The following is a 22,621-nucleotide window of genomic DNA, read 5'->3' as shown; positions in this document are numbered from 1 at the left end:
GAGTTTCAAACCCCTGCCACTCGCCTCGTGTAGCCTTCGCAAGCCAAATCCCTTCCCTGCCTTCTTCACTTGACACATACGCATGAACACGTCATGCCCATGCATGGTCACGTGCGCATGACGTGCCCGAGCCAGCCCGAGAACGCGAGCGGCGTTGCATGGCCGCTACCTTTTGTTTACGTAGCGGCCGTGGGCGTTGTGTCGGCGTTCTCTGTGACGTACTGCCTGTTTCTGCGGGACGGGCATGAAAGTTGCGACATTTGTACGGGCATGAGAGTGGCGATATCATGAGCCAGTGCCGCATTAACGTTTATTTGGACGCGGTAGAAGAAATGAGCATAATGAGTACTCGAACGCGCCAGAACATTACTTTCGTTTCCAGGGCTGGCGTCTGCTCGATGCTCGATGCGGGGGAACGAACGCATGCGAAACGGAGGTACATTAGTCTCGCTTCTCACTGCGATTCGCAGTAAAAATTAAAAAAAAAAACAACGCACACAGTCTGTTTGTGTGTTTTATTTACTTTCAAGTTTTATTCATCTATTCTAACAAGAAATTACACAAACTACGTGTCGTCTCGAATAATTATCTCAGAGTCACGTGCTACTGCTGGCGACGTCAGAGCACAGTCGTTTACGTAGAGGACCGACGTCACAGCACTACCATCTACGTAGGGCCATTTTATCATGTACGTCATCCCCTCATTCTCTGAGCGCGCGCCGGCGAGAGGAAGAGCAAGCAGCGTTCACCTTGAAATTTGACCCATTTCCGCGGCGGGTAGCTTTGCAAATTTTGGCAGACGTGATCGTGAACGCCCAGTGTATGTATTGCGCTCGTTAGCTCAAAATGTTCAAACCTGGTGAGAGGCCCTTTAAGGCCCCCCGGCAGAGGCAGCACACCCCTTCGTCCCCGGCTTCACGTAGACGGCACCCCTGGTGGGCTGACCCACCCAGGGGAAATCGGCGGTCGCCCTTTCCTATCCCCCTCTCTGATCTTTTTCTTTCCTATCCTCTTTCCTTTCTGTCCTGTCTCCTTTTTCTTCAGTTGCTTCCCAGTTTTCGTAGGCGGCTCGGGTTAACCGTGTATGTGTCCTCCCTTGGACATAGCATATTAGGTCATAGCGGCACTGTACGGCTGGCGTTTGCAGCCTTACATGTTAAGTTCTGCAGCGTCCTCTTGTTGGACTCCATGGTGGGTGGCCGCCACTGCTGCCGAAACGCACACATTTATCATGGAAACAGTTCCATTCCCCCGCCTCCTTGATCGTTACGTCCACAAGAGGGTGCGCACCGACGAAATACTCCACTCTTTGACCCGACCAACAGAAACGTTCCCTAAATTTCATGTACTCCACAGCCAGAACCCAGAAAAACTAGCAAGAACTATTTCCCCTTTCATAGTTGCAAAATCCTTGACCGAAGCCTTTGGGCCGGGCTACAAGGTAACCAAAATGACAAGCGGTGACCTCCTTCTCGAGGTCCCAGCTAAACAGGACCAGAAACTCAGCAATTTCGTAACACTTGGAAACGTACCCATTTCAGTGTCATCCCATAGGTCCATGAAGAGCTCACGCGGAGTCGTTTCGGAAACCGACGTCAATGACATGTCTGAAGATGAACTTCTAGAGGGATGAAAGAACCAAAACGTAACCCATGTAAATCGGATCGTTATTAGGAGAGAAGGCAAAGAAACCCCCGCGAAACATCTCATTCTTGCATTTTCATTCAGTGTTCTCCCCCAAACCATCAAAACAGGTTACATTAAATTAACTGTCAGACCATTTCTAATCCCAGAGGTTGTTTCCAATGCCAGAGATTCGGCCACGGATCATTGAGCTGCCGGGGTCATCAAACTTGTGCTGAATGCGGTGTACAAGGCCACATATCCGAGAACTGTAATGGCACACCGCACTGTGTCAACTGTGACGGCGATCATCCGGCGTACTCATGCGCATGTCCAAACTGGCAATAAGAAAAAGAAATAATCACACTAAAGTACACGGAGAACATTTCTTTCCGCGAAGCCCGTAAAAGCTGCTCGCCATTTCACACCACACCCTACGCTGATGCGGCGCGCCGGGGGGCAACGTCGCATCGGCCTCCGCCACTCCCTCAGTCCGGGCAGAGCTAACCGTCGGCTGGGGCGCCAGCCCCCAAGGCGGCATTAGCTCAAACTACTCCGCCAACTCGCAAAGACAGCCCATCGACTCCAGGGTCATCGGGTCTCAAGGCCTCGTCGGGCCAGGCGAGGCCCGAAACTCGAACCACCAGCTCGCACGTGCGGGCATCCAGTGTCTACCAGGAGGCAATGGACACTACTTCGGCGCCCCTGGTGCCGAAAGATCGGCGCAGCTCCCTGGAACGTGCTAAGAAAACTAAGAAGCCGATAACAGGGCCGGTGGACGGCCCTGTTAGTTGAGTTCCAACTGCCCACCTAAACATCCACAACTCCCTTTTCGTACACACACCACTACTTTAGTTTCATCATGAACACGCAAATTATCCAATGGAACGTGAGGGGCCTTCTCAGGAACCTCGACGATGTTCAGGAAGTTCTCCACAAACACAAACCAAAAGTGCTGTGTGTACAGGAAACACACTTGAAACTAATACATACTGATTTTCTCAGACAGTACATCATCTTCCGCAAAGATCGCCAGGATGCTCTCACATCCTCTGGCGTCGTTGCTATAATAATGGATAGAAATGTAGCATGTCGAGTATTGCAGTTGCAAACGCCCCTGGAGGCAGTGGCCGTTCGCGCTGTTCTTTTCAACAAGCTTATAACTATTTGCTCACTCTATATACCCCCATACTACCAGTTACACAAACACGAATTTCAGGCCTTTATTGATGAATTGCCAGAACCATACCTCGTTTTTGGCGATTTCAATGCACACAGCAGCTTGTGGGGGGACTCTCGCAGCGATGCGCGAGGCCGTCTTATTGAGCACTTTGTTTTCCATTGGTGCATGCCTGCTCAATAAGAAAGAGCCAACATTTTTTGGCCTCGCAAACAGGAGTTACTCATCTAGCGCTCTTAGTATTCTTTCACCCACCCTTTTACTTGATTTTAACTAGGATGTCATTAAAAATCCCTACGGGAGCGACCATTTTCCCATACTGTTAAGCACGTCAGAAGAAAACGAAAACGAATGATCAAGTCCCAAGGCAGGCGAACACGCCGGCAGGCAAGAAGAGAAAGCTGGCAGAAGTATTGATCATGCATTAACTCCTACACAGACGAGGGTAAGACGTGGAACAGGGTAAACAGGTTAAGAGGCAAACAAACACATTCACTTCCTTTAGTAAACACAGATGGCAACAGTCTGGAAGACCAAGCAAACTCTCTTGGTACACATTTTGAACGTGTGTCTAGCTCTACGCACTACTCCGACACGTTCAAACGACACAAAACAACTATAGAAAAGCAAAAGTTAGAAAGAAATTGTGCAAAAAACGAATCATTTAACGAACCATTCAACTTAGCTGAACTGCAAGCAGCGGTTAACTGCTGCAATGAATCTGCCCCAAGATCTGACCGTCTTATATACCAAATGCTTAAACACTTACCCTACGAAACAAAGAAAACGCTCCTCTGCCTCTATAACGCTGTATGGACTTCCGGCGAGATTCCCTCTGCCTGGAAAGAGGCCATTGTGATCCCTGTTCTGAAACAGGAAAAGGATCCATCTAGTGTTTACAGCTACAGGCCCATAGCAATAACAAGTTGCCTTTGTAAAGTATTTGAGAAGATGATTAACTGCCACTTAATACATTTCCTAGAATCAAACAAGCTGCTTGATCCATATCAGTGCGGCTTCCAAGAAGGTCGATCCACCACTGACCACCTCGTACGTATTCAGGCTCAAATTCGCGAGGCTTTTGTCCACAGACAATTCTTCCTCTCTGTATTCCTAGATATGGAGAAGGCCTATGATACGACGTGGCGGTTCGGCATACTGAGAGACCTGATACACTTAGGCATACGTGGCCGGATGTTAAATATAATTGAAAGTTACCTGTCAAACCGCACATTCCGTGTTCGGGTTGGAAATGCCTTGTCACGATCGTTCGTGCAGGAAACCGGCGTGCCTCAAGGTGGTGTACTAAGCTGTACACTTTTCATTATAAAAATGAACTCGTTGCATCGTTGTATCCCACGAACTATGTTTTATTGCACGTATGTTGACGACATCCAAATAGCATTTAAATTGTGCAGTCTCGCGATTTGTGAGCGGCAGGTCCAGCTCGGCCTGAAGAAGGTGTCCCAATGGGCAGGTGAGAATGGGTTCCGGTTAAATCCACAAAAGAGCACCTGTTTTCTCTTTTCTAGAAAGAGAGGCCTCCACCCGAATCCCGAAATTGACCTGCATGGCCAGCGGTTACCTGTAGAGGTAGAGCACAGGTTTCTAGGCGTCATTCTGGACTCTAAATTCACCTTTATATCACACATCAAATACATAACAATAAGTGCATGAAGACTATGAATATCCTAAAAGTGTTGTCGCGCACTTCATGGGGCACTGACAGGAAATGCCTAATGAACCTGTATAAAAGCCTCATTCGAACGCGCCTAGACTACGGGGCCGTTGTTCATCAGTCTGAAACACAGAGCGCCTTGAAGATCCTGGACCCTGTCCAGCATTTGGGCATCCGTCTCTCTACGGGCGCTTTTCGAACGGGCCACGTAGAGAGCCTCTGCGTTGAATCTAATGAGTAGTCGCTCCACCTGCAGAGATCCTACATATCGTTCACATATTTTCTCAAGGTGCACGCAAACAACGAACACCCCTCACACTCTGCTGTCAATGATCTGTCCCGCTCTGCACTTTTTGACAACTGTCCTTCAGTGAGACCGCCCTACTCACTTCGTGTGAGGGGCCTAGCTCAGGAAGCGGGTGTGCCACTTCTTGAACACTGTCTTATGGCTCCCGCTGCACAACTCCCGCCGTGGCAGTTGCAGTGTATAGTTGCGATATATCTTTCGTGGAAGTTACAAAACACGCGCCTATTGCACATATCCGTGCATACTTCCTCGAGCTACAAGACAAATACTCTTGTCCAGAATTCTTTACAGACGCCTCAAAGTCCAATACTTCTGTATCTTATACAGCCGTTGGTCCATCCTTTTGGGATTCCGGTATTCTGCACCCTGATTCCAGTATCTTCACGGCAGAAGCTTACGCGATACTTGCGGCCGTTAAACACATTAAAAAATTAAAGCTACAAAAGGCAGTTATATACACCGATTCCCTAAGCGTGGTAACAGCCATCAAAACTCTCAAAAAACACAAAAACCCAGTGCTCATCTCCCTCTACACACTCATATGCACGGTCTACGCTCTTGAACAGCGTGTCGTAGTGTGCTGGATGCCAGGGAATCGCGATATCTAAGGCAACGTGTTGGCGGACCAGCTAGCTGCATCCGCCCACGAAAACAGTCCTAATACATCCATAACCATCCCTGCATTAGACTTAAAACTCTTCCTCAAAAGAAAGCTCAGGGACTCTTGGCAGAGCACATGGGATAGGCACAAACAAAATAAGCTACACGTCATCAAGCCACGTCTTGGCATCTGGTCACCGGTATCAAAGTCGTGTCAAACAGAAGTCACACTTTGCAGAATTAGAATAGCACATACATATAGTACACACGCACACCTTTTGTCCGTTGGTGACCCACCCATGTGTGAAAAATGCGGTGCGCCACTTACTGTCCTGCACATCCTGCTTCAATGCACGCATTTAGAAGATATTAGAGAAAAACATTTCCCATCATACCACCATCTTCCACTTCACCCTTCTATGTTCGTAGGCAGGGAACCTATTTTTAACCATGACTCACTCTTCCGTTATTTCAGAGATATACATAGTTTTAATGTTATTTACTCAGGGAACCGCAGCACGGCTTCTCCAGAGAGGCCGCTGCTGCGGTAGTTCTTTCAAAGAAAAGCAGTGGCCTCCATGCCTTTGGATGCAAAGGAAGTGAGGAGGCACACGTACTAGTCATCGTTTCTCACCTTCCGTAATTATGATTGCTCATCAGCTATTCAATAACCATAGACCATTCTATAAATCATCGCCCTAATTTTACTGTATATATATTTTTTACGCTTGTATAGAGCGCGTCTTTTTAAGGCCCCTTTACAGCCATCCTACATCATGACAACGCAAATCGCTGACAAGTATAAACATCCCATCATTAGTCATGGCGCTCTTTGGCCATTAGTGGCCCTTGCGCCATAAAACTCCATACATCATCATCATGCTCACAACTACACTCGCAGCATATCTGACCATCTGCAAAATCAGTGAAACTGACATCTGCGGGAAGCGCAGATTTTCCACTGGATAGAGAAATAAAAATGTGAGGTGGATTTCAACATCTTCAAGAACTAAAAGCCAAAAGGATTGGACTGAAATTCTATTCTATGTTGGTAAGGGTGACCAGCTTACTGCTTCATTAATAAAAATACCGGATACTTTCAATCGTTGGAGGAGAGTTGTTGAAGTGAGCGCACCGTTCGGCTAAACGGAGGAGGATGGAGGCGAAGAGTGTGTGCATGCATCGCCTCCTCTCCTTCAGCCGGGCCGCATAGGCTGCACCCTATTGTGCCGTCGTGTAGTCAACCCCCGAAAGAGTAATTCTGTTTCCCAGACGGGTCGTGCACGCAAAGAAGAAAATGACGAGCGCGAGCAGAAATCCGGACGGGCGGACGGCTGTTCCGCCGCTTGGTTTCTGTGGTTGGCCCATGTCACTGGGGGGCCAATAACCTACGCCGTGTCGTCTTGCGGTTATCACTATTTTGCCCGCATTGCTACTTCCAGGACCATAATCGACAGCGACGTGCCAACAAACGGATGTTAGTGGCGCCGCGGAGATGGATTCAGCCGGCGATGCAACAAAACGGCCGCCCGCCGGTCAGGTTTCCTCCTCGCCTTCTTGCGTGCGCGACCTCTCGGGGCTCCCGGAACGTGAGCGCTAGTTTTTGTTTCAAGGAATATCCTCGCCGATAGCGGTATGACGGAATAAAGGGAATTGGATTTGTACGCTCGTATTTCTTGTCAGCCACAATATTTTTGGAAAAAAGAACTTTCAAAGGGAGCAACCTTTATATCTGTATAATTTTTGTTTATATTTTTTTTAAATTGAAGTCGGGCTAAGCTCGAAAAGTGGTTGACATCCTTCGTCCTTCGCTCTTGCCTCCGCTCACCCTTGCCACTCGCTCAGCGATATCACCGCAATCGCACTCGGTTATCTGTTTCGGTTGTTGTGCCACGTATGTAGATGGGAGAGTTACGACAGAGAAGCGCGGTGAGGCGCGGAAGGAACAGACGACACAGAAAACCAGGCCGACCAGGTCAACCAAGCATCAGACGGACAAATCTATACCCAGGCGTCACATGTTTTATGCGGCTCTGTGGTGTCCCAGCACAGGGCTTCAAGTTATGCAGAGTTTTCGGACGTTTCTTAATGAGAACTGGTACACGGAAGATTCAATGAGCAGGTATTTATTTTGCATGAGTAAACCAGTGTTGCCCAAGCCTGAGAGGAATGACGTAATAGGAGTGCCGCTCGGCGCATACGTCATCGCGGCAGCCGATGTGCTACTACCTGCTCGTGAAATAGTTGAAATATAAGGCTTCGTTGGGCTGACATTTTGTTCAATGTTTAATATGTCGACATATACAGGCATGTGTAACGACCACGTGATGCTTATCAAATTTTGCATTGGTTTGGATCGTCTCTAACTTGTGTTCACTTATTTGTACTAATTTCATGTGTGCATAAAAACTGCGTCTGCAAACTAACACTCTCGCACTGCGTGCAGATCAATCCTTTTTCTAGTAAGAAATGTCTGAATAAAAACAAGGACGTTCAGTTGTTGCTTGTGTTCAGTTTTTGACAAATGGGCCAGCTGTTGTTGATGCACTTCAAAACACACGAACAAAATTAGCGAATCATCATGCCAGCAAGTTTTCTTGAGGCTAGTCCCCATTATAGCTGTGGTATAGTGAACTGTGATCTTAAACGATACCGTTGCAATGCTCGTTACAACCCTTCAAATTGAACTAGCCCGCCAACAAGCAATATTAAACGTACCCAGACTTTTGTAATTTTAAAGCGAGTAAATACATGAAATGAAACATTTTAACAGCGAATATTTGCAGTCGACGATGGTTTGGTGTATAAATATTTCTCATTATAATTGCTTGGCGCTGGTGTGTATGAGAGATGTCCCAGTTCTTCTAAAATAATAGGTGCTTACGAGCTAAACAAAGTAGGACTACTTCGTAGACATGTCACATTTATTCGAATTCTGCTCCGCATTCTGCCGTTATCACAGTGCGGCCCGCGGATCTGCAAGAGGACACATCCTTGCATGCAAAGTGGGTAAGGAGGGTATCGCGGCAACCCTCCTCTTCCCATATGCGCCGTCCTCTACCTGTTGACCTCTAAGTGACGTCGTGGAGGCATTGTTTCTTTTGCAAATTATTTCAAGATGCATACGGAGCAGCCGCGAGGAGTGGAAGCGGCGCTGCCACCTCGTAACGGCCACTGGAACGGGAAAAGTACCGCGTTCGCTTTCTCCTCGCCGCCTGGCGCGCCCGCCCTCCCACGTTTTTTGCCCGCAGTCGTTTCACGACATAAATGGTCCGTCTCACTTCTCGCCGGCGCACACATCGTGCGGCATCGTCATCAGACCGGTCTTATGGCTTGAAAAAAAAAAAAAAAGCCGTGCACAAACGAATTTGACATTGTTGGTTCATCGTGAAATGGCTTGTAGCACAGAACAGAAGGAGACGGTTACAAAATACGAAGTGACAAACGAACACAAGCGCTAATTTTCAACAATGAAACTTTATTACCAGGATTGGTCATGTATAACCCACACAAAACCACCTGACAGTGATAACATAGCTTTTTTTTGTAACTCATGTCACAATAAAAGCAACCTTCAACGTCATTCGACGTCACCAACTGAAGAGAACACCTTATCCACTGCAAATTAGGTCACTCTTTAGGGGGTACGTAAATATTCAGAGAGAGAGATGAAGAGGAAAGCGGGTAGGTTAACCAGATATTAAAATCCGGCTTGCTACCCTCCTCTGGGGTGGGAAAATAGGGGTTGAGAAGAGGATTTAGAGAGAGAAAAAAAGAAAAACGACGCACGCACACACACAGAGAGGAAAAATTGGTCGCGTATCTGCGTGCTTCGCTGCAAGTGTCGTCGAAAGACGATAGAGGAGGCGCTGCGTGAGATATGGATGCCATCTGGCAATACGTCGGGAAACATCAGCTTGTGCAGAGGGCACGCAGGAAGGAAAGTTCTTTCCTTCCTCCGTGGCAGAGAGCTTTCGTCGGCGTGCATAGCGACACATTTTCAGTGAACACAAGGTGAACACAAGGTTCACAAATAAGTGAATACAAGGCGTCGCTGGAGCCAGCGTTTCGAATTTCGGGGTCTACGGGCTGGCTACGGCTTGCGACAGGTGCTGTTGTCTTGAAGAAGAGAGCACCACTTTTATTTCTCTACGGGAAAAAAATCACAGTTTTGCCGCAAGGGCAAGGCAATCAATGCGACAGAAACAAATTGGAATGTTATACGAAGTAAGGCTAGCAGCTAGCTCTTTTGGATTCGATCTCGCATAACTCAACAAAACGCTGGTTTGAGGGAATACGGCCGCTCCAGGGACCGAAGCGGTTTTCGTGCTGTCAGTCCTCTAAACGTGAAGAGTTGAGAGCACAGGAAGTTTACGAGCTATCTGACGAGCTAGCGCGCGCACCAGCGCTTGCGACCGCGCCCTTATGAGCAACGTTCGCAGCTGCTGCCCAGGCGACGCAGCCCACCCCCTGCCCCCCACCGACGCTCCTTCGCCTGGCAAATGATGGTCGGCGCTTTTTCTCTCTGCTTGAGGGGCCATCGACTGCAGGCCTCGCACGCGGGCTGATTTTGTCGCATGCACCCTTCGTGCGACGGAGACGGCTGGCTCGTTTCATTTGTGCTTCAGCCACGTTCTTTTCCAGCGCTTGCATGCTTTTACTCACGCGTACAACATACGATGCTCCGGGCGATGTTAGCGATTTGGACTTCTCACAGAGCATGACGGCGACGGCGAAAACCCGCCGGATGTCCATATAATTGCTACCGCAATAAAAAAAGGCATCCATAGCTGCAGCTTGACAAGGCTGCGCCGCTACAAAGTCGAGCAGCAAGTCAGCATGGTATGAAATGTAATCATGACGCAAATGACAAAGCCTAAATAAATGTGAGTACGTTGGGGGAGCGAAAATAACTTGAAGCAAATTAGTAAATGCAGGAAAAGCTTTGTTTGATTGATTAACACAAAGCTTACAATAAAAGATTCGTAATGAAACTAGTATTACGGCAATAACAAAAATGAGACAATGAAGTAGAAAAAAGTACACCTGCAAAGACCCCAAAAGGGTATAGAAATAAAAAAGAAAGTCAATGACAGGACATATTCTTTTTACATAACATATGTGACGACGATAGTAGTGCGATGCTTAATAGATGAAATATAAAAAATAAAAATGAGAAAAACACGGCAGTCGGCCATTTCCTCTAACATGTGAAAAACAAGTAGCCTCGGGTTCTAATCAAAACCAAGAAAGTAGGTTCAATAGGGAAAACACACCGCGCGGAACAAAAGTCCACTTCACAACTAAAGGGTATATGAAAGAAAAATAAGTAAGAAAAAGGCAGTAATTGAAAATCGCCACATACAGACCACGGTGGTCTAGTCGGCGTAGGGCTCGAGTGCTGATTATAAGGTCGCGGGATGGAATCCCGGCTGCGGTGGCAGCATTTTTTTTTAATTTTTATTTAGTACATACTGCAGACCACATTGTGGTCCTTGCAGGACGGGCATACATAATTGTGCACGAAACTAAATATATACATATGTATATTAATACACATACAAATATATACACACATATATACACATATATAAATGCATACATATTCAAAATAACGTAACAAAATTGCGATAGAATGAACATAAAAAAGGTACAGAAAAGTACATGTCACCCAGATCGTCAGAAGTTCTACGGTGCGAGCAGAGAATTCCATTCTGAAATGGTCCGTGGAAAAAAAGAAAACTTATACCTGTCTGCCCTAGCATAGATAGGTGTTAATGCATCAGAGCGATGGTGCCGTGTTTGCCTTGTGAAAAGAGGGCTTAAATAAAGCGAAGGATCGAGGGTGAACTTGTGGTCAATTAGATTATGTAAAAAATCCAAGCGGTACTTCTGTCTTCTTGATTCAAGAGAAGGAATCTCATCAGCCAACATTGGCTGTGACGGGGAGTCCGAACGTTTGTATTTATAATAAAAAAACGAACCGATTTTCTTTTTATTCTCTCAAGTTTGTTGATATTGAGCTTAGTATACGGGTCCGATGCTACGTAGGCATATCCTACTTTTGGGCGGATATAGATTAGGTAGGTGAGTAACTTAACATTTGAAGGAGAATTTCAAAGTTTGTGTCGCAGATAAGCTAGTTTGCGGAATGCAGCAGAGCATGTGTTCTCAATATGAAGGTTCCAAGAGAGATTGGCAGTGAAGGTTACGCCAAGGTATTTATAGCTATCAACTTGTTTTAATGGGACAGACGCCATTTTGTACACGTGATCGAGGGGATTCTTTTTATGCGTTATGCGAAGAGAGACAGTTTTGTCGGTATTTGCAGCCATGCCCCATTTCTCGCACCACAAGGATATGTTATTCAAGCTGAAATCTAGTACCCTCTGATCTTCCACAGACTTAATTGTACGAAACACAACACAGTCGTTTGCGAACAGTCTTATTTGTGTTCCAGGTGTGACGACGGTGACAATGTAATTAATATATAAAAGAAATAGTAATGGACCCAAAACACTGCCCGGGGGCATACCTGAAGTGACTGGTAGACAGCCCGAGTTGTGTCCATCAATTGAAACACACTGTTTACGGTTATTCAGATAGTCTGCGATCCAGGAAATTAAGATATCTGGGAGGTTGATGTTTCTTAACTTTAGAATTAGTTTTTGTGAATCACCCTATTGAAGGCTTTGCTAAAATCCAAAAATACAGCATCAATTTGACCGTTAGCATCCAAAGCTTTAGCAAATAAATCGATTACTACAACTAATTGTGCGATAGTCGAGCAGCCTTTTCTGAAGCCATGTTGACAAGTAGTTAGTATCGACTTTTCTTTTAAGAATTCATTAATGCGACTTGCGATTATGTGCTCGAAAATTTTGCAGCATGATGACGTCAGTGATATGGGGCGGTAATTCTGTAGTAACGATCGATCGCCTTTCTTAAAGACTGGGACAACTCGAGCTATCCCCCAATCACTAGGTACTTTTGCACATAGCAAAGATTCTCTGAATAACACAACCAGGAATTTGGCAATAGTTTCGGCGTATCGCCTGAGGAACACATTTGGGATGTCATCAGGGCTAGGAGTTGTTTTGGTTTTTAAATTTAGCAACATAGACGCAATGCCGTGGTATGAGATGAAGTTCGCCTCATGGCGTTGAAACACTACAGAGTCTAAAGGTAACCCTGAACGTGTACTGGTAAATACGCTATGAAAATAATCGTTAAATTGTTGTGCGATAGCATTCAAGTTGTTATTACCGGTTCCATTAACTGTGATTTCCGTGACAGACTTCTTGCTTTCGCCTAGGTATTCCCAAAACTTATGCGGCGCGTTCTTTATAAAGTTGGGCAATGTTACAGTGAATTATTTCGAATCATGTACGGCGCATGCTAGCTTTTCTTGTAATTCACTGATAATCCCTGTACGCGCATGCTTCTTCTTTATTCGTTTGATTTTGCGCTTCAATTGGATTATAACACGCGTCATCCACGGCGTACTTTTATTGACTTTCTTAGATTTAGTAGGTATGAATCTATCTATGCAATGCTTGCACATTGTAGTAAAGGTTGCCCACAATGCACTCACTTCACTGCCACTATCAGCAAAGCGCGTAAGACAGGTTTCCATGTAGTCGACGATGCTGGCGTCATCAGCTCTCGAATAATCATTAATAGATATCGTTTCGGGAATTTCGCGAACAGCAATCTTGACAATGGGTACAGAAACCGCAACAAGGAAATGTTCTGACAAACCATCTTCAATTGACACAATATGCTCAGAAAATGCACGGTTTAAAAATACAACATCTAATACAGAACAGGACGACCCTTGCACACGCATGGGTTCATTAACCACTTGGATTCGATCATGTGTCAGCATAATGTCGAAAAGAATGCTAGCGTTTTCATCACTCTTATTTTTTGCTTGGAGCAGCTCCCAATTGACACCAGGCAGGTTGAGACCGCCAATCAATAAAATTTTCTTATTTTGGTACGAAGACATGTGCTCTTGAAGTTAAAATCAAGTAATCTGGTGCAGCGTCAGGTGGCCTGTAACATGCGTACAACACGAAGCAATGGCCCCAGCATGATAACTTGACGCATGTGCACTCCAGGTCGGGAGTATCACCGATAAGCGTCGCGTCCATCTGATCTTTCACTAGAACGGCTACACCCCCGCCTTTGTGCATTCTATCTTTGCCAAAGACTGTAATTGGGTGGAAAGACTAGTTCATCCAAGTTTCTGTTATGATTGCAATGTGTGGATCATGCCGTAGCAATTGAACTTCAAGTATATCTGTCTTGTTTACTACACTACGAGCGTTGAAATTGACGATACGCAGGTGTTTTTCTTTGGCTGAAACTGAATTTCCGTAGGATGGTCGGTTGATTTCTAAATACGGAATCTTCAAAACATTGCCTTGGCAATCGGCGAAACCAGTGTCTACCTTAGCTTTTGCGCGTGACGACGGGTCATTGGGCGGCGTGAAATTCCTTCGTCGTTTTTTTGAGCAGCAACTCTATCATTTATTTCCTCGTTCCAAACATACGCCACTTTATTGATGTACAATTTGTCAAAAGCTAAGGAAACATTGTCCCCTCTCTCCCGGTTTTCTTTCGCACTTGCCCAAAGCTTCCGCCTAACTTCACGAACTTTCTGCGAATAGTCCTCACTTATTGATATAGCAGTGTTCGTTAACTTGTGGCATTGTTTAAAAATTAATGTTTTATCTCTCGTATCGAGCAGTCTCAGAATGACCGGTCGTTTCTTATTCGGAGACGGACGACCTAATCTGCAAATGCGTTCAATCGCTACTGGTTCCAGCTGTAGAAGATCTTGAAAGATACCTTCATTTACGGCTGTTTGGAGGGATCCACCGTTTTCACCCTCTAGTTCTGGTAGCCCAAAAATGACCAAATTGGTTCGCTAAATCGTCGATCTTCCTTTCAAGCGTCAGAACAACTTGGTTCATATGCGAGAGCCGGTTCTGACATGAAGTGACCTTTTCTTCAAGGTTTTCTGCCACCAATACTCTAGCCGTCTCATACGTATTTCTATCGCGGGCATGTTCAGCTTTCCAATGTTATCCCTAAAACCAAGGCTTCATGTAGGCTCGTCCCCAACCGCACACCTGCGTGGATGTCGCCATATTCAATCAGAACATGCTGCATCATTTCCTTAGCTGCCGCACAGCATGTATATTTTTTCTTCTTTCTGGATCTCGCTTTATAACGACGAGTTCCAAGGCAGCCCTACCTCGCTTCAAAGTTCAAACAATAAAGCGCTTCCCCTCGAATTATAATAAAATGCCTCTCTCCTCCTTTTCTTTTTGCCCTTTCAGTATTTACTCAGAGCCGGTTTTTTTCCACTGCTGCCATCCAGTAAATCCTCTCCGCCTCTGTGACTTTTCGTTTAACGCTCTTTGTTGCCATATCGTTTACACCGCCAGCCGTATACTTGCTGGTGAGTCTCTTTAATTCTCTTTCTCCACTGTGTGTCAACGCTCTTCCTATACGAATACTGGAACATCTTATCTGCCCATCTACTCTCTTTCATATTCCTTAGCCTTTCTTCAAACCTCGTTGGGATCTGAGCTTCCCTCACCTCAAACCTGGCCCATCCCATATCACCCTTAACAGCCTTGCCTGTCGTCTTCCCGTGAGCGCCCAACGCGAGGCGTCCCACAGTCCTTTGATTTACATCCATTTCTGGTCGCACCTCTGACCTCATGCACACCACTGAGTTCCCAAATGTAAGCACCGGAACCATTACACTTTTCCACAGACCTCGAAGCAACTCGTATCTGTTGTATCCCCACAATGCTCTGTGCTTCATTATTGCTGCATTCCTCTTTCCCGTTGCTGCCGAGGCTTTTTCCAGCACCTCCATGTACCTATCACCCTCATTTACCCATACTCCGAAGTACTTGTATTCATTCACCCTTGGTATTTCTTGGCCCTGTAATGACACCGCCTGATCATCGGGATCATTGAATACCATGAATCCACATTTTGTTACACCAAATCCTAGTCCTAGAGCTGCACCTTCCCTTCTGCATATATCTGCTAGCCTCTGTTTGTCATCTCGACTGTCTGCAAATAAGACAATATCGTCAGCGTAAAATAAACCTGGAAGCCTCTGCTCAATCATCACGCCGCCCTGTTTGTGTGACAGATTAAAACCAATGTTGCTACCTTCTAGCGATTTTTCTAACCTCATCATGTACAGCATGAATAACAGCGTGGACAAAGGACATCCCTGTCTCAGCCCCTCGGTAATCTCAGTGTTCTCTTTGCTACTCATTCTTTCCCATTCTATGTAAACTGCATTTTCTCAGTATATCTCCCTCAAAAGCTGTATACAGCCGTCGCCTATGTCCATTGCTTTCAATATGTCCCACAATATTTCCTGATTAACGTTGTCATACGCCCCAGTGATGTCTAGAAAAGCCACGTAGAATGCCCTGTTTTCTATTTTAGATATTTCTACACAAGGAGTAAGAACAAATAGGTTGTCATCTACCTGCTTGTCGACTCGAAATCCATTCTGAAGTTCTCCCAAAATATCGTTACGTTTCGCCAGTGTTGGCGGTAACGCGTTACAAGTAACGGCGTTACCAGTAACGCGTTACTTTTTTCGGTAACTTATTAACGTACTCGTTACTATTTAGGAACTGTAACGGGTAAGGTATGTGGCGACACAGTGCGCACAAACCGGCGCAGCCTCCGCCTCGTCACTATCTAGGCCAACGCTACTGTTGCCTAGGTACGACACATTTGTGCAACCTATTCTCGTTAAGTCGGTACTTCGCGCTAAAATTGTCGTTTGTGATAGACGTTTTGTGTGAAATGTATATATCAACTCTGTAAAACTGTTATTTGGGGTTCCTACAGTATAAATCCGGTGAATAAAATTTCTGACCATAGAGTAACGGCAGAAGTAACGTCCGTTACTTTTTTTGGGTAACTGTAACGGTAACGCGTTACCTTTTTTACGAGGTAATGTAGGGTGGTAATGCGTTCCTTTTTTGTAAGCGTAACGAGTGACGAAATTAGTTACTTTTTTTCGGTAACGCCTACAACACTGCGTTTTGCCCATGCTTCTGTTTTCATTTTTACTGCTTGCATTGCCAACCTGTATAGTACCGATGTAATGGTTAGTGGTCTATGCGAGCCAATCTTATCCTTTTTTTCCTTGCCTTTATAAATTAGGTTCATTCTACTTTTTCGCGAACTATCTAGTATTTGCGTCTCCTGTAAGCATTTTTCTACGGCTTGCAACAGTGGCTCTTTAGTGTTATGTCCAAGTTCGTTAATGAGGCTAACGGGAACCCCCATCCAAAGCCGGGGCAGTGCGGTTTGGAATTTTTCCTTGGCCCTTTTTTTTTCAGTTGAAATTCTCAAGTACTAGCTCTTCCTTGGTTGTGCTCTCCGTCATAGTCTTACTCACCGGGGACCATGCTCAATTTTTGCGCAGCGCCGTCCGCCGCCCCATCCGAGAGAGGGGGAATCTCCGGTAGCTTGGACGGGTCACGCTTGCTTGGTTTTCCCATTGCGCGTGCGGAGAACGTGCTCCCCGGGGCTTTTATCTCACGCTTTTCACGCTATGGATGCCGGTCCATTGTCGTACTGGAAAGCAAGCACGCAGTCTCGCTGCATTCTGAACTGCCACAAAAGTATTAAAATGACAAAGAGCCGAAAACTGCCCATCAAGTTCTACCGTTTCCAATGCAAGGAGTGCGAGGAGCAGAGGCGTCAAGAGTAGATTATGGCAGTTCGCCGACTAAGCGATGCTTTCGAGGTCTTGTCACCTTGAAGCAATTTTTGTCGTACACAGTATTACGAACTATTGACGGGGAGAAACGCGATGGCCATGCTCACTTGAAAGGGAAGTGCGTTTGTGAACCGAAGCTACAAGAAATAGACAGCCGCTGTACATTTCGAGATTGCGCGCCGGCTGTCCGTGTCAACCATGTGTAATGTGACAGCAGCGGAGCATGTTGGCCTAATTCACCACAGTTTAAATACCGTACCGTGAGTAGCGCAAGTGTTTTATTCAGCTGACGGTGGTACATTTCCCGTGGCGTCTCAGTGCAAACAGAATTAGGCTGCATGTTTGCAATGAGCTTTTATATTGGCCTTGCATGCGACACGCCGTGATTGCTTGGCAGGCTGAGATGTGGCGCTGTTAACATGGAGGTCGTAGGTTCCATTCCCGCATACTGCAGCTGCATTTCAATGGTAGCGAAATCAGTAACACCGGCGTACTTAGATTTAGGTGCACGTTAAAGAACCCCAGGTGGCCGAAATTAATCCGTAGTCCCCCACCAAGGCGTCACTCATATTATCGCAGTTTCAGCACGTAATATATTAGAGCCTTGCATGCGCCTGAGCCGCGGGCGATATACAGCTGCCGCTTTGGAAACCAGCTGAAAAAAGAACCAAGTCGGCAATTAAATTTTCGATGGCTTCCTGAAATCAGACGCCCTTATCATCGGGCACAAATCGCGGCATAGTCATAAACATGCGCTATCCCAGTGGGTATTGTATAGTACGATGCTGACCAAGCGAGCTGTCGAAACAACCAAAGCGGCATTCGAATCAGCGAACACGGTGCGGGATCAGGCGTCGATATTATCCGAAATGAAACACGCCTCTGCAATAAACAGGCATGGTCGAAGTGGGCATGAAAAAGTTTTTTTCGCGCATTATTATGCTGTCAAAAGGGGCTCCAAAAAATCCAAGATTGCATTAAACTTGTGATCCGACGTTATTATCATCCGATGCAAACCTCCGCAAAAGTGAAACTCCCACGAAACTGAACACTGCGCATTGAAATGCTGGCAGTGATTCAACAGGGCAGATGTAAATTTATGCTCTTGCCACTGAGCTCGTAATAAATTTAAAGCCGCACGACAGACTTGACAACCAAGCAATCGAAAGTTATGAATGGAAAACGCACGCGAAAACGTGGTGGTTGTTTCCTGACAGCTTCGAGGAGACATGAATGCCGCAACGAAGGTGCGTTTCACCGATATCATAATTACAGAACTCGCGCAGTCACCTGCCTATTCATGTCATAGAAATGTGGCGTTCACCGCCGGCACGCACATAGCGCTCGCACAAATACATGGCTTGCACTGACGTCACTGAAAGAGCCACGTTGGAGCACCAATATGGCGGGAGATGAACTTTATGTCACGTTGGTGTTATGAGTACATCGCATGCGGGTTCCTTCGTTATTCATGCACAGAGGCCCAGCAACGTTCCAGCCACGTCATTATCACCCTGAAGAAAGTTAGTCGTTGCGTGATTATACTGCCTTGACGTCATCTAAGCCGCCATGTTGGAGATGTTGTGCGTCCATGACGTCACGTGCAAGCTATCAATAGCATCGTCCTTGGCGACCTGCTCGGTCCCGCAAAAGTGGTCGATCAACCGCTCTCCTCTGGTGAGATTTACACAGTGAAAATGTTTCTTTCCATCTCTGCAACTTTCTAAACCATCAGAGCAAGCGACACGTGAAGCTGCACGTTCACGGCGAGCAGGCAACAGCGCGTGCAGGGCGCGTGAACGTGCAGTCAACAGGCAGCTAGGTGCGGGGAGAGCAGCGACCGGTTTTTGCAAGAAAGGCGGCGAAACGCGCGCGACGCAGCGCCCCCTGGCCAAGCTTGGGGGGCCTCTCTATTCCCAAGTCTGCAGATTCGGCCTGACTTGTTAGGTGCCGAAAGCTCGACACGAACTCCTACGCGCATTGCAACATTCTTGATCTCGTGCGATGCGCCGTGTACGTACACTCTAAAAAACAAAAAAAATGGAGTATTTGGGGGGTATTTCTGCCACACAGCTATAATCGTCATCCACCTCACGTACTTTCCTCGCGTTATCTTGCGGTCCCGGCACTTCCCGGTCACGAACGGTGCGCGCGTTATCAGCCTGACATATCGTTCTTGATAGGAAAGTGACGAGAGCCGGGTTTTCAAGAAAGGAAACGCGAGCAAGCCGGATGACGATTATTGCTGTGTGGCAGAAATACTACCCAAATTCTCGATTCTTCCTTGGAGTGTATGGGATGACACTTGTTTGGTCTATCTTTGTTTTGGTCCATCTTTGTCTATCTTTGTTCATCATCTTTGTTTAGATTTCATTGTATGGTCTCGCACATGCGGGGCAGGTTGTTCTTGTTTCTACAGGGTGTCTTTTTTTTTCTTTTTAGACAACACAGATTTTTAAATAAAAATTCTATGACAGCCAGGCTCCTTTCGTTTTCGCACGCGAACTCTATGCCGAGGCGGAAATACTTTTCCGCAGCTAAAGTTACAATGACGTGACTAATTAACAGAAAAAAAGAAGCTTGCTCTAAGCCGCGCGAGGCTTGAAACAGCGAAACTGGACAATTCTGAAGACTAATCTGGTTGCCTCTATAGGTTGTTTCTAGGGCTTAGCTAAGTGATGCAGGTTGTTTCTAGGTTGCTTCTAGGTCGTTCCTAGGCTTTAGCTAGGTGATGCTAGGGTGTTTCTGCGTTGATTCTCAGCGCAGAGAGGTTCGAGTTAAACCACAGTCACCGACACGACACAGATGTCCAAACTCCAGAGACAGAAACTCGCGCTGAAACCAAGCGTTCGCACCTCTCATATATCTAAGGCCTTCTATCGCTTCGGGGGTCTTCTCGCAGCCGCCGTTGCCCTTGCCGTTACCTATAGTATTCTCTCGTTGTATACGTACTCGGGGTCTTCGGCTCGCCACCGTCGCTTCGCAGCCATTTGTTGTCGGGCTAACTGTTGCCTCCTTCATGTTGTGTGGACCAGTGGCGTGTGGGATTTACTGAATTTCTTTGGCACATACACGTTTATGATGATGTTGGTTTTTTTGTTCGTCGGAGAAGGAACGATTTGGTAAACAGCTTCGCTGTTAAAAGTCGTTAATTACCTTTTTAGTTATTGACTTGAGGGCACTTGTTTATATTAGAAAGTAGTAGTGCGTGCCAATTTAAGGCATTCCAATTTTTTAGAAACCGCGAAAGTTACACGTAATTAGAAATATCCATAATCGAATTTTAAGGTCCATACCGAAACTTTCGGTGCCCGGCCAGCGCCCTCTAGAATATATTCAGTCATGCTCACTACTCCAGTCATGGCCTCTGACGTCACTTGCTTTTGACCCACGTCTCCCGCCACGTGGACGTGACGAAGCCTGACGAAGCCTGTCCCCATAGGCGTGCGCACAGGGGGGGGGGGGGGGGGGCAGGGGGGGCGGCCGCCCTTCCCCCTAATCACCTAAGAGGGGGAGCGCAAAATCTGCCCCGTACATTGACCCGTATAGTCACCTAAGAGGGGGGGGGGCGCAGAATCTGCCCCATACATTGACTTAGTAGGGTGGGGGGGGGGGGGGGCGCTGCGATGAGCCTTTGCCCGCCCTAATGGGGAACCCTGCGCACGCCTATGCCTGTCTCGTCGTGCTAGTGTTTCTGTTGGTGATTGCATAGAGAAGACCGCGTTTTTCTGCGTCTGTGAATTGCTGAGTGTTAATGTGGCGCGCTTCGTTCACTGGATGTTCGCGCAGTGTATACCTGCAAACTCTCCGAGTGGGGCGATGGCGCGTGCCCAACTGCTGCGGAAGTTTTGAGAATGGACCGAAGGTCCGAGTGTTTTCGTTCCCGAAGGACGACCAAAAAGCGGAATGAGAGCGTGCCGTCCATCGAGATTACATAGATATGCGTTCTCTGCGAGATGCGAAGGTATGTCTAAGTCTATGCTACTTAACTAGAGTGCTTATTTGGGCCGGTTCGTACATGTTCAACGATACGAGAAACAGCGCGAAACACGGGAGTATTTGAGACGGACCAAGCGCTGACTTACAACCAAGGTTTTTTATTCCGTGCATGGAGGTGTATAAGGCACACGCAACATGAAAGGAAGGAGAGGAGAACAGTGACTGGAACTTTGTTCGCGAATTTTATGTAAGCTTCTGAAAAAAACCGTCATCCACTTGAAAGAAACGCAATTTCCCTGTTGAGGAGCGCTAACGAAGGCACACTCACGCACATATCACCTTTTTTGTCAATGCAATACGCCTCATAAATCTCACGTGCTCGTTGATCACTGTATCGCCGAAGTATCTTACATCGATCAAACATAGCATGACAGCCGCATGCCGAGCTGTGCGGCGCTAGGTAACTGCCAACAGAACCCCGCATTAGATTGCGGTGTTCCCTGAGGCGGTCATTTACACACCGGCCAGTTTGGCCGATGTATAGCAGCGACCGCATAAGAGGGCGATTTCGTATTCCGCGGTTATGACAGCATTCAACAAACGTTTTGGCGTGTTTCTTATCACACACGCGAGACCTCCTGTCTTCTCTGTTCACCTTATTGCACATATAAGAGAAGGTGAACAGAGAAGACAGGAGGTCTCGCGTCTGTGATAAGAAACACGCCAAAACATTTGTTGAATGCTGTCATAACCGCGGAATACGAAATCGCCCTCTTATGCGGTCGCTGCTATACATCGGCCAAACTGGCCGGTGTGTAAATGACCGCCTCAGGGAACACCGCAATCTAATGCGGGGTTCTGTTGGCAGTTACCTAGCGCCGCACAGCTCGGCATGCGGCTGTCATGCTATGTTTGATCGATTTAAGATACTTCGGCGATACAGTGATCAACGAGCACGTGAGATTTATGAGGCATTTTGCATTGACAAAAAAGGTGATATGTGCGTGAGTGTGCCTTCGTTAATGCTCCTCACCAGGGAAATTGCGTTTCTTTCAAGTGGATTATGGTTTTTTTCAGAAGCTTACATAGATTTCGTGAACAAAGTTCCACGTCACTGTTCTCCTCTCCTTCCTTTCATGTTGCGTGTGCCTTATATACCCCCATGCACGGAATAAAAAAACCTGTGTTGTAAATCAGCGCTTGGTCCGTCTCAATCACTGTCCCGTGTTTCGAGCTGTTTCTCGTATCGTTGAACTATGCTACTTCCTTTTGAGTTGTTTTAAAAGCACCACGTCCAACATCTTCGGTTCTTGCTATAAAATAATGGTCTTGTGTGCGCTTTTTACTTGCTAGCGTAAGGCTTGACACTGCCACGTGTGTTTATATTTCTGTTTTGGAACACTCGCTTTGAATGCACCGCTATATATTGGGGTGAGGCGCGCTATCACATTTCTCGCACGTGTCGTTCCGCCTAGCAGCGCTAGGGGTTCGCGCCCATGCTCGAAGTAACCC

The sequence above is a fragment of the Rhipicephalus sanguineus genome, chromosome 1 (assembly GCF_013339695.2).
Source record: "Rhipicephalus sanguineus isolate Rsan-2018 chromosome 1, BIME_Rsan_1.4, whole genome shotgun sequence".
Classification (NCBI taxonomy): Eukaryota; Metazoa; Arthropoda; class Arachnida; order Ixodida; family Ixodidae; genus Rhipicephalus; species Rhipicephalus sanguineus.
The sequence above is the reverse complement of the archived record's forward strand: the minus strand, read 5'-3'. Positions refer to the sequence as shown.